This window comes from Papaver somniferum, chromosome 2 (genome assembly GCF_003573695.1).
Source record: "Papaver somniferum cultivar HN1 chromosome 2, ASM357369v1, whole genome shotgun sequence".
Lineage (NCBI taxonomy): Eukaryota > Viridiplantae > Streptophyta > Magnoliopsida > Ranunculales > Papaveraceae > Papaver > Papaver somniferum.
In genome coordinates, this window is record NC_039359.1 from 52,127,779 (window position 1) to 52,140,402 (window position 12,624).

General features: G+C 36.7%; 1 pseudogene; it reads right to left on the reverse strand.

Moving 5' to 3' along the window:
• Positions 1-166: 166 nt before the first annotated feature.
• Positions 167-1,916, reverse strand: LOC113353272 (annotated as a pseudogene).
• Between the last annotated feature and the right edge of the window lie 10,708 nt (positions 1,917-12,624).

Sequence of the window (12,624 nt, forward strand, 5' to 3'; positions counted from 1 at the left end):
GCTCCAATTTGCATCTTTTTACTAGTTATGTGACCCGATGTATAAAAGTGTCATGTTGTATTTGACATTAAGAAGTGCAACTTTTTCAATTCTATAGACAAATTTAATACAATTATACAGACAACAATCCCCCCAGGGAAATAATCTCAATCTTCAGTGTTTCCACTCAAGTACGCGATTTTCCATATAAACTGGCGTACACAACCTTGGTCCTGTGAACAAGAATCATGCTCAGCACAACTGCAACAATGCAGAATCCAGACATTATCATGGAAGTAAGGAAAAAGCAGATAGAGCCTTCACATTTGAGTGGTTCATCCGCAGCCAAAATAACATCAGCGATCCTTCTGAGCACACCTCTGGAATTGTGTAGCAGTTGACCATGCATCTCCGCTTGTTTCTTAGCTTCACTGTCGTATATGGAACTGGCTATAACACCAGAAAAAACTAGCGATCCTGCAGGATTTGCAAGTAAGAGAAAATTGTACAGTGCCCCAAATTTCTTCAATCCAAAAAGCTCTGACGCAGCATCTGGCACAATTGCCCAATGTGCACCATAACCAAGTCCTATCAGCAATGTACCAATGTGCATTTCCCCAGGCCAACCCATTGCAAAGAAGAAGTGCCCAATTTCCATTAGGACTTGCGCCACAGCCATGCTTACTGGCCTTGGATAGGCATAATCCCTGTAATAAGAATACATATAGATCAAGAATGAGAAAACAGAAATTAAAATAAAACCAGACTTAAGCTACGGATACATAAATGATGAAGAGCAAGTAGGGGGTTATACTTTACAACAATCTCTGAGAAGTAGCCTCCACTAATCCGGCCAAGGAAATTCCAAATGCTGATCATGGATACAAATATATGAGGGTTATCATAACCTAAGGATTGGCTCATTTGGCCAAGATTGTCAATCACTGTTAAGCCAGATCCTGACCCCAAAAGAAGCGAAATAAGATGAGCCAAAAATCTGCTTTTATCAATGCCTGCGTCAATGTGAAATCCTCGCCATGGTGTGGACCCTTTCGCCTCTTGACTCGCACAGCTCCTGCTGCAGCCGCTTTATATATTTTTGCTTGCAACTGTTGAATTCGTTTTTTCTTGTCATTCACATAAGTCGGTTCTTCTTCAGAGGATTTTTCGTCTTCAAGTTCACTGAATATAACTTCATGACTCAAATCCTGGCTAGAACTGGTGGGTTCTTGCTTGGTAGTTTCAGGAAGGAGAGTTTCTTCAGCTGCAGATCTTCGACTCGAGAAAAAAGTCAAAGACACTGGAACTACAATTGGAATCACTAACAGAATAAACAGTATAACAGTGAAAATGACGACCACGTAGAGCTCGGATCAAATAGATCTTCAACAAGCATGACCCCCATCAAGTAGGCAGCCAAAACAAGGCACACAGTGTATATAAATGTGAAGCTTGAATCATCAGAAGGTCGAACTTGTTTGTGACCTCCAACAGGTCTAACAATAAACATCAGTGCAATAACCACCATTGCTGGTCAAACTGCAACCATAAAAATGATCCCTGCATGATCAGGGTCATAAATCAGCGCACCACCCAAACCTGCAAACCCTTTGAGTATTCCCACCACTGGACCTCTACTTTTCGGGAAGTTCTGCACGCTTGAAACCAATGCTGCGTATTGAAGTAAGTTTCTCCATTTGTTCCCACAAATATAAGAACACACATCTGAGTAACAAAAAAGATTGGTCAAGATTTTAACCATTGCAAAATGGATCTCACATATGAGATTCTAGGCGTGGAACACGAGCAATAAGCCATTTCCAATGCAAAAATGAATTTGAAGATGAAAGTTGTGATTGACTACTTACCCCCCACAAAGGCAAAGGCGGAACCCTGTGTGTAACAATAAGCCAAACCCAACCATAGCAACACCGAGTCTAGCAATTTGTTTTTGATTATAATTCAATGATGACTTGATTACAGGTGAAATACTTCCAAACAAATAACCAGTTCTTGCAACTGACTGAACCCACATTGCTGCTACAAATACTAACCATCTGTTGTTATAAAAAACCTCAAGTTTCCCTTGAAATCTATTCATTTTTCCAATTTTTGCTCTGAAACAATGGAGAACAAGCCGAAAATGATCAATTTAAGGTCTTCTGATTTGTATATAGGAATAATATAATTATAGCAGTATACATAAAATAAGTGTTTCCGTATGTTTATGTGCAACGGGCATACACGTTATCCTTGTGTCATTATCTGTCAATATTACTGAATATTATAAGTCAAACGACAATGTAAAGAAGATTAGCACAGCTGCACAAATCAGGGATTATCCATTAAGAAGTACTCAAGGCTATTAAAGTATAACGAGGTTGTCTATGACTCCCTTACCCCTCACCTAATTTCAAAATAATTATGAACATTAGAACGAGATGGAGATTGATCATAATTCTTTCATTTTCACACTTACATTTTGAATCTCTGATTCCCCCCTAGTAGGCTGCAGCTAGCTGCTAGTAAAAAAGGGACATTGGTGAAGAGTTTCGTCACCGCTTCCAGCCCATTGGTGTGAAAAGGGACATTATTGAATGTACTATCATGTTTATACTAAAATGAATGAGCCGCATTACAAATTAAATCTTGATGTGTGGACATTTATTTTGCATGATTGGACTTTTATTGCCGTGCTTATAAAAATCACCACAACTGTATTAATTTTATTATTTTTGTGTGTAGGTATGCCATGATAATGTTGAAAGAAGGGAATCATATTTTAATTTGGGGAAGAGTTGAGTTGTTGGAGGAAACTGCAGTATACAATTGGGAGTATCTTAACTAGATCGGTTTTTTACGTGATGATTACATGTTGAGTAATTATGGAAGGCATATTCGGGTGCTATATATGTTTGCACCAGTCTTCTATGGTATTTCTTAGAGTATTTGTTGGATTTAGTACTTTATAATCAACTGGATTAATGAAGATTTAATCCAATTTCTTGTATAATGCTTTCAATATTTGAATTTAAAAAACTTATGTAGACATTAGGATTTTTGGTTTTACTTGTAAAAGTAAAACTATAGCGATCTGTATTCTTCTGTATTAAAAAATTGATAAATAAATAAATAAAGCATAATGAAAATTAATCATCTTCGAAATTCTGCACGTTTGAAACCATTGCCGCAGTATTGAAGTAGGTTTCTCCATTAACCTTGTGTGTAACAACAAACCCTAGCGTATCCAACAAAATTCCGAATAGCACCAACAAATAAGGCACCCAAAATTGGCAAAACTTCACATAATGTTCCGGATAGAAATCTAACATTATCACCAAGATCTTTAGCTACACCCAGTCTAGCAATTTGTTTTTGATTATAATTCAAGGAAGTTTCAAGTACAGGTGAAATACTTCCAAAAATTACTGATTGAAACCACAGTGCTGCTACAAACACTAACCATCTATTGTCATAAATTAAAACCTTAAATTCCCTTGAAATCGGTTCATTTCGTGAAGCTTGCTCTGAAACAAAGCATATGTTTTCATTTCTATATAAATATTGTAATTGCAGGAAATCCTACAACCACATCCATACAAGAATCTAAACAGTACTCTAAGAAATTATAGTGAAAATCATTCTCTTATTCATTAAGATTTTAAGTTGGATACAAGATAATACAAAGACTTAGCTTGCTCTCCAAATAAACTTTTTCTCTCCTAATTTCTTGTCCAACACACTCTGCAAGATCTCTCTCATTACATGATAGCCCTTCCCTTTATATAAGATATTACATAGTGGATGACAGCTAATAGATCACGTATTTTCGGAATCACTGTGCGTTACAATCGCTCATGTACATTCGCTCAACTTCGCACACTTTATACTTCGCACAGATCTTCACACTTTACTCGTGATTGTGCTGACATCATCAGATACGTCATCTCAATTTTACTATGTGCGATAATCTTAGGTCATATTAGATGGTTCTTATTTCGCATACATAACGAATGTGCGATATTTCAGTCCTACATTTTTCCTCTTCTCATGTCGTTCTCTTTATAGAGTGAGCGATATGAGAAATATCCATCATATAATATAGCACATGCTCATCTTTTCATATTTTGTTTTGCCGACACACTTCCGGAATTTGAGCTTTCCTAATTTACGCGTGTCTTCTTGACCACTCGTTATCTGACACGTCCTTATAACCGCTTCTTTATATCCGTTCACTCTTCGCATTAAATGAGATAAATCTCGGAAAACGAGGGTAAATTTTCTTATATGTCTTCCTTCATCTTCTTCTTTCTTCTTTTTACTTCTTCTTTCTTTTCATCTGTTACTGCAATTTTCTTTTTTCGTATCATCATATTTTTTACAGTCCATTACCTCTTCCCCATCTCCTTTATCATTCTTCACATTTTCCTCTCTTTTCCCTCTAACTTAATCTTGATTTTACCGATTTGATCACAACCTTACTGATTTGATCTTGATCAATTAAAAAAATAAAAAAATAACTTATAAACCCGTCATTCCCATTCTTATAATGGCTCCAGCTGGTAAAAAGATGGAGATAAAATTCACCAAACTGAAGAAAGAACTTGACACAAGTGGTTATTCGCTTTCTCTTCCTTCTGGATCTGATTATTAATCCAAACTCAATCTTGAGTTAATAAATTCCGAACAATGGATTAATCAGAAGATTATTGTTTCATTAGGACAACTTCTGAATAATCTTCCTATCCCATTGTATAATCCAGAAATCCCCTTATTCTATGAAATTATGGCTGATGATCGATTCGCACGGGGAATATTTCAACTGAGCGATGATGCTATTAGAATAGATTTGGAATATTATCGTCGCGCAGCAGGATTAGGAACTTCTTATTCCTATGAGATGCGAAATGAATTATTCCGTGATAGAGCCATCGTCCATGCTGAGTATACCCTCGATAATTTCTTCAAACACTACTATGTTGCAATTATGAAAAACGAATCAACCAAATGGGCCATTTGCTTAAGAAGGAAAGATGGCATTTCTGAAGACGAGAATATTATGCGAGATGTCGATTGGAACGACAAATCCAATAATACTGCTCGCAGGTCTAATGACACATGTTGGCTTAATTGTCCTGTAATTTTAGAAGGTCCTTATGTGTCTGGAAAAGCTGCTGACGGTTGCGATCTTCCCCTTCTTGAGAAATATTCTGCTTACCAATCTTGGAAATTGGCTCTGTCCGAAGATGAGAATAAGAAAGCGGTATGAGATCTTCGCAGAAGTATTCAAAATTTCGCATAACTTTATTTTCTATATTTCTTATTTTCCTACTCCTCCAATTCCATGTTGTTAATCCAAAGAACATGGCTAAGAGGTCCAAGACATCACACGATGTGTCGTCTTCGCAGAATAATGAAGTAAGGAACATTCTTTCTCTAATTTTAACAATATTGTTGCCTCTGTTCCTTATCTTGATTATTCGCGTAGGTTGAAACTTCGGGTGTTAAGACTATGGGTAAATATAAGAACCAACCCAAGAAATCCGTGTCTAAATCTTCGTCTAAAACGTCTTCTTCGGATCTTTCCAAGAAGCGTAAAGAATTTTACCCTTCTTCAAGTCCTGAATCTGACGATGATGATATTCTTGCTTCTGAAGATCCATCAGTCTCCTCCTCCATGAAAGATTTATCCACCCTTTTCTCTGATACAATGTCGGCTATTAATAATGATGAACTACAAAGCACTTTTGGAATGGTCTCTAGAGTCTGCGATGCTCCCATTTTGGATGATCCATCTCTTCGCGGAGCTGCTTCTGTAATAAACCCAAGTTTCCAATATGCAATTGGTTCTATGGTAATGTTCATATTTTCGCACTTTCTTTAATATTATTTCTATTCTTTCTTTTCATTACATAATGCTTTCCTTATATTTTTGTAGGTATCTCGCTTATCTTATGTGGTTTCCTCAGATTACCAAAGGAAACTTCTCAAGCTGAGGGAAGAAAATACCAAACTTAAAGCTGAATAATTCTTCCAACTCTGAATTGATTCTCCAAGTCTGAGAAAGGAATTATGAACTTATTGGTACGTGATCTTTAACTTTCTCATTCTCCTTGCTTTATGTAGTAATTCGCACTTCTTACTTTTCCATATTCGCTGACATTTATAATCTTTCTGATGAGGCATCTAACTTTCCTGACGAGGAAATTCTTTTAGAATACCTTATTTCTTCGTTAAACAATTATCCTACCAAAGGATTTGAGAATCTCAATCTGGAAGAATTAATACTGAAGTATACTGTTCTTAGAATGGATCATAGACCCCTATTGACTACACTTAATAACTTCAGACATCGTCTTCATGAGAATAAAGAGACAATTCAGGTTTTGGAAGCAAAGAAGAACAAACTCATTAGTGAAAAAGATGAGATTGCTCTCAAGGGTGCGAAGGCACTAGAAAAATTCCAAGAAACTGTCCTTAAAGTTCAAGTTGAACATGATTTATCTTTGAGCGAAAAAAGTGCACTTGTTGAGGAAAGAAATTCAATCCGTTCTCAACTTCTCATAGAAAGTGAAGCTGAATTTAGTTGGGCTACTAGAGTTCTGAATGATGATAGGAAGGGTTTAGCCGTAAACGTGAGCCTTCAATCTGAACATTTGCATTGGTTAAAGACATTATTTCCAATCATGAAGGTCATTTGTTGCTCTTTCATACTTGTCATTTCTTGAGGATGATATCTTTTTTAACTCTAACCTGCTTATTTATACTTCACAGAGAAAGAGAAGAAATATCTTGAGAAAATTGAAGAATTAAAGATGCAATTAGCTGCTGAAGAGAAGAAACGTCTTGAGAAAGCCTAAAAGTATTCAATGGAGTTATCTGCTCGCAGCTCCATGTATCAGAAGTTAAAAAAGAATTATATCCTCACTATTTCGAATAATGGCAAGGATGCCACTCGTGCTCGTGATGCGCTGTTAAGAAAGTCTGTGTTGATAACGATATTCCTCTCTCAAAGTATACATTCGCATACGTTCCCCCCAACGAAGTTGTTCCTAATATTTCTGATAGTGAAGAAGAATATGAAAAATATGAAGAAGAAATAAGTGATTCTGAGGCCGAGCGAAATGATGAAGATAATTCAGGCAAAAATTAATCATTTTTCGCTTGCTGTAAATTCTTTTTCTGTCTCTTGTATATCTTCATGTGTTTTGGAATTTTTTCTTTAATGAACACCATTAAAGTATTAATTTTTGCTCATTTTAATATATGTTCCCTTGGATTTATATTTTTATTCACAAATAACAAAATGTCATTCTTTCTCGCACTTGCATGAGTCTATTAAATGGGGCAAATAACATTCTTCTTATGTTTGCATTCCCATTCTTTCCTCTGTTAGTTGTCACATATTGATAGGATGATGAACATAATGTCGCTCTCTGCCTTATTTTTGTTCCCTATCATGCGAAGTTATTCGCAGCACACTTATTTTCCGGCAAAACAAAGTTAGCATATATCTTATTTTTCTCATGAGGTCTTATTTTTCCTTCCTAATTAAAGGTCTTATTTTTCCCAAAATCTTTTTGTTCTTGTGCGACGAAATCGTAGGAAGTCTTTACACTGTAGTGTATCGACCCATTGATTTCGCCTTATCTTTTTCTTGTATTATTACCTCTTCAGGTTTCTTATGTGCGTAAATATGACAAGCCTTAATACTCTCATGAGTAAAAGGCCTCATGACATTTACGTCTTTTGACACAATTCAGCTCCCTAATGGAGGGTTCCGTCCTTATATTCTCGGTTTCCCCTTCAAGGAAGCTTACCTCTACCGGGTTAAGGATGGATCCTCACATCCGATAATACAACAACTAGTTGATTTCGCAGTCTCTTATCCCTCCACCGATAAGGTTTATGGTTACGAGACTGCACCCTAAGTGGGGTTTCTTCGGATCGAGTGCATCATAGTCAGGACTTGTCAAGAGTGAAAAGGTACGCTGCAAACGCCCCGGGCATTCTTGACTCAACTATGTACCTCGGTGCCCTGATCGATTTTCTGCATTCCTTAGGAAAGATCTTATTACCCCAATCTTTCGATTTAGGTGTATTTCTTGGATGGGAATTTTCATTTTGCTCACCCCAAATCTCCATGACTCAAGTTCCAGGGTCGATGTAGCTTTCCCTTGAGTCATGCTTACCAGGTTTTCGCGATTATGACTGCGATAGGTCTTACTTTTTCCCTCTTGCATTTATGCGAACTAGGTTGCACGCCACATTCGGATGCCTAGCCTCCCTAGTTAGAGTTTTTATTTCTGGTGCCTTCTATTAAGGTCTTATTATAAGGACTTACATTTGCCTTCTTTTGATACGATATCATTATATGAAATTAGCCATTCTTATTCTTGAGTTATACAATTCCAGTACACATAATTCTTACTAAATTCTTACTCATGAAGAAAAACATTTGCGCTTTTCATACTATTCACTTGATTCTTTCATCTTTTTCATCTCTTTAAGTTCGCAGATGCTTCTCAGAACATTATTTCGCATGATTTCTTCGATCTCCTTTGTGCGAGAATCATCGCACAATTCACTTTTTCCTGAGAACAAAACTTCTGCCTGCATCCTCTATCCTTCTTTAGAAGTGATCTTTCTGGCTCGTTTGGTGTTATTATTCGCAGAAGATTTTGCTTCAGTATCCTGCTTATCTGTTTTTCCACTTTTAGACACTACATCCACCATTAATCTTTCACATCTTTGACTATCTTTAGCATGCTTCTTCCAATTTCTTCTTTTGCATTCTCGCTCTTCGCACTTGTGACTATCAATTTCCAGACAATTTTTACCTTCATTTGTATCTCCTCTTATTATGCCAAGACCTTGAGGTAAAGGTAACTTTATGCACTGATGGAATGTCGAAGCCACACCCAAGATACTATGCATACATGGCCTCCCAATTAAAGAATTATAAAGTGACTCAACATCAACAACACAGTATACGATTTCTGTTGGAAGACTTTGTAGAGGAATTCACATTGTCACTTCTCCTTTTGGCTTATTCGCAGTACCATTAAATCCATAAATTTTATAAGTCGAAGGAATTAATTCGTCATTTCTTCCACCCATAGTCTTCAATGTATGATAAAATAGGATATCAACAGAACTCCCAGGATCTATGAGTATTCTATTTATAACCCAAGTGTTCGCTTCATCTTCTTCGTCATCCTCTACTTTTGCTTTCGGATTAATCCCTAACCTCACCACTAGTGGACATTTATGTGGTTTTCCTCCTCCCGGTGTTTCTTCCGCACTGAACGAAATGGTCTGTTTTTTCCAATCCTTTAATGGTGATACCTTCGCAAGGTTGAATATTTCTCTTCCATCATTATCTCTCGCATGCACACAACTTAAGATATTATCATGAAAAACTTCTATATTTTTGAATGAATATATAATCGAATTACAGTATAGGTTCTTCGTCTTCCCACCTACTTAGATTACATATGTATTCTTTCCTTTCTCTGCACCATATGTATTTCCTCCTGGTGGTGGTGGTGGTAAATTCTGTGGATGTTGTACTAAGAATTGGTCCAGTTTTCCTTGCTCAATCATTCGCAGTATGATTTTCCTCACATTTCTACAATTACTTGTTGTGTGACCATAAAAGCGATGATATACACAGAATTCGTTGCTCCTTCTCCCCGGTGGTGGTTCATCTCCTACATTATGTGGTTTAGGAATTTCTTCCATTAATATAACAGCTTCCCAGATTTTGTCTACTGTAGTATTTAACTTTGACAAGTGTATATATTCCCAGACCACCTTTCCAGTTCCTTGTCTTCTATTATAATATGGTTGTTGGCCTCCATATCCTTATGGAGGGTTATCCATTCTTTGAATCTTATTATTTCCTCCGCGATTTTGTAATTGTTTTTCTTTGCATTCTCTTTTGAATTCTTCTTCATCTGCGCTACCCATGGCTACCAGCTTTTGTTCCACCTCTGTAATGTTCTTTCCTTGAATTTCCTGAGATGTACTTGCAACAACATTTGTCATCCTTGGGATTAAACTTGCATTCTCATTATTCGCATTAGGTTTTGCAACTGGGGAAGACTTCATATCTCTCTTCTTCTCCTCAAGCGCTATATACTCCTCTTGAAAATCGCGCAACTCTGACATTGTTATGGTGTCTTTTATCCTGAAGATCTATGTATATAATAAGTCCGTAGGAAAAAGAGCATTGATAAAGGATAGTATAAGATTTCGTTCATCCACTGTCTTGCCATTTCACTATATATCGTTCTCCAACGCGTGGTTAGATGACGCAAACTCTCATTGATCCTTCTACGAAGTCCAAAGGCCGTATCAATCCCTGGTCTTGACATATTATTACTGATATATTATCCCAAAAAGACGTTCTGTAAATGACGAAATGATATAATGGTCCCTAGTTGCAACCCTTCAAACCATTGCAAAGCTTCCCTTGTCAAGCTCGCAGGGAAATACTTACACTACACTGCATCATTCTCTTCCCATTGCAACAGAGATCGACTGTAAGCTTTTATGTGTTGTACTGCACATGTGCTTCCATCAAATATACTTGTGAATACTGGTAAATTGCACTTAGGTGGTATTATTCCGCTTTGAATTTGTCTTGCAAAGGGTGTCTTTCCAGCTTCCTCTATTGCTTCTTCTAACAGTCTCCTTCCACCATTTTTTCGCGCAGTCATCATTTCTCTTAGTTATGCCATTTCTTTAAGAATTTTTTCACTCATAGTTTGATCTAAGTCCTGTCGCATAGGCCTTTTTAATCTCGCTTACCTCAATCTATTCTCATGATTATTTTGTCGCATGGCCTCTTTTATCTCTCTTTCTTCAGCTTCTTCTCTTCTTCTCCTGCGCCTTTCTCTTTCATCTCTCATATGTTCATGAATAGCATTATTTCTTTCATCCTATTCTTCGCGTGCATATTGATCTCTCAATATTTATCTACCATGCAATAGAATTCTACCTTGTTTTAGATCATTTTATTCATCATTATATGACTCATAGTGTGTGCGATATCGTTCGCCTGCATTTTGACGTATGTTGTTCCTTTGACCTTCTTGTCGGCGATGATGTTCACACAGTTGCTCATATTATATGGGTCTCTCATCGCGTTGATCTTGTAAATTATCACCTACTTGTAAGTTCTCATCAATATTACCTAAAGGTTGCTCTCTCTTAGCATCTCTTTGATTAGATTGACTTTGTCTTGATGAACTTCTTCTTTCCTAGATCTTGATCGTGTAGCGCTTCTTGATCTATGTTCTTGCAATCTGAGATTCTCTTCTTTTAGATCATCATTCTGACGTATCAAGTACGCACGCTCTTCCTCCTCTCTTCGTCGTTCTGCAATCGATCTTTGTCTAAGTTCTGCAATTGTCATATTTTCTCCATTTCCTTCAATCCTTCCTGCATCTAGTTCTTTGTTCCTCTTCTTCGGTAGATTTCGTTCGTTGTAGTATGAATACTCACTCGATCGTAATCAATATTATTGTTCTTCTCTTGTGTACGTTGAGATCAAATTGGAGTTGCATTTCTTTGATTTTCTCTTTATCCTACCTCGGTTGTTTAGGAATTGCACCTCTTCTTATTTCAGCAATTCTTTTACTCCTCCTAGGTGTCGCCGCTTGTTCAACAGTAGATCTGATTCGTACCATCACCACTTTCTTGTATTAACAAATGAAAGACTACTCTAAAAAGAATTGAAATGTTCTAATGATGATAATCTCAATTGTTTAAAGAAAAATGTTAGATCTAAAATTCTGTAAACTTGATATCTAAACGAAATCACCAACAGGATATATCACTCCGAACTGTTTCTAGCGCAAAATGTAGTTGCAGGAAATCCTACAACCACATCCACACAAGAATCTAAACAATACTCTAAGAACTTATAGTGAAAATCACTCGTTTATTCATTAAGATCTGAAGTTGGATATAAGATAATACAAAGACTTATCTTTCTCTCCAAATAAACTTTCTCTTTCCTAATTTCTTATCCAACACACTCTCCAGGATCTCTCTCATTACATGATCGCCCTTCCCTTTATATAGGATATTACATAGTGGATGACAACTAATAGATCCCCTATTTTCGGAATAACTTTGCGTTACAATCGCTCATGTACATTCGCTCAACTTCGCACACTTTATACTTCGCACAGATCTTCACACTTTACTCGTGATTGTGATGACATCATCAGATACGTCATCTCAATTTTACTATGTACGATAATCTTCGCTCATATTAGATGGTTGTTATTTCGCATACATAACGAATGTGCGATATTTCACTCCTACAAATATAAAGAAAATGCATCTGAAGTAGAATATATAATTAAAGACCAGAACAAGCAGTGTTCATAATGCTTGTGGTGTATGTTTCATACACGTTATCCTCGTGCTGTCCATTATCGGATGTCACTACTAAATATCTTACCAGGCCGAATGACAATGTATTGAAGATTAGCACGAATCAGAGAGTAATATCATCCATTCGGTAGTCAAAGCTATTTTAAGTGTTAAAATCAAACTTACAAAGTATGAACAAGTTCGTTCTATGACTACTCCGCCTCACCTACCTAATCATGCATTTCTTAAGTTATG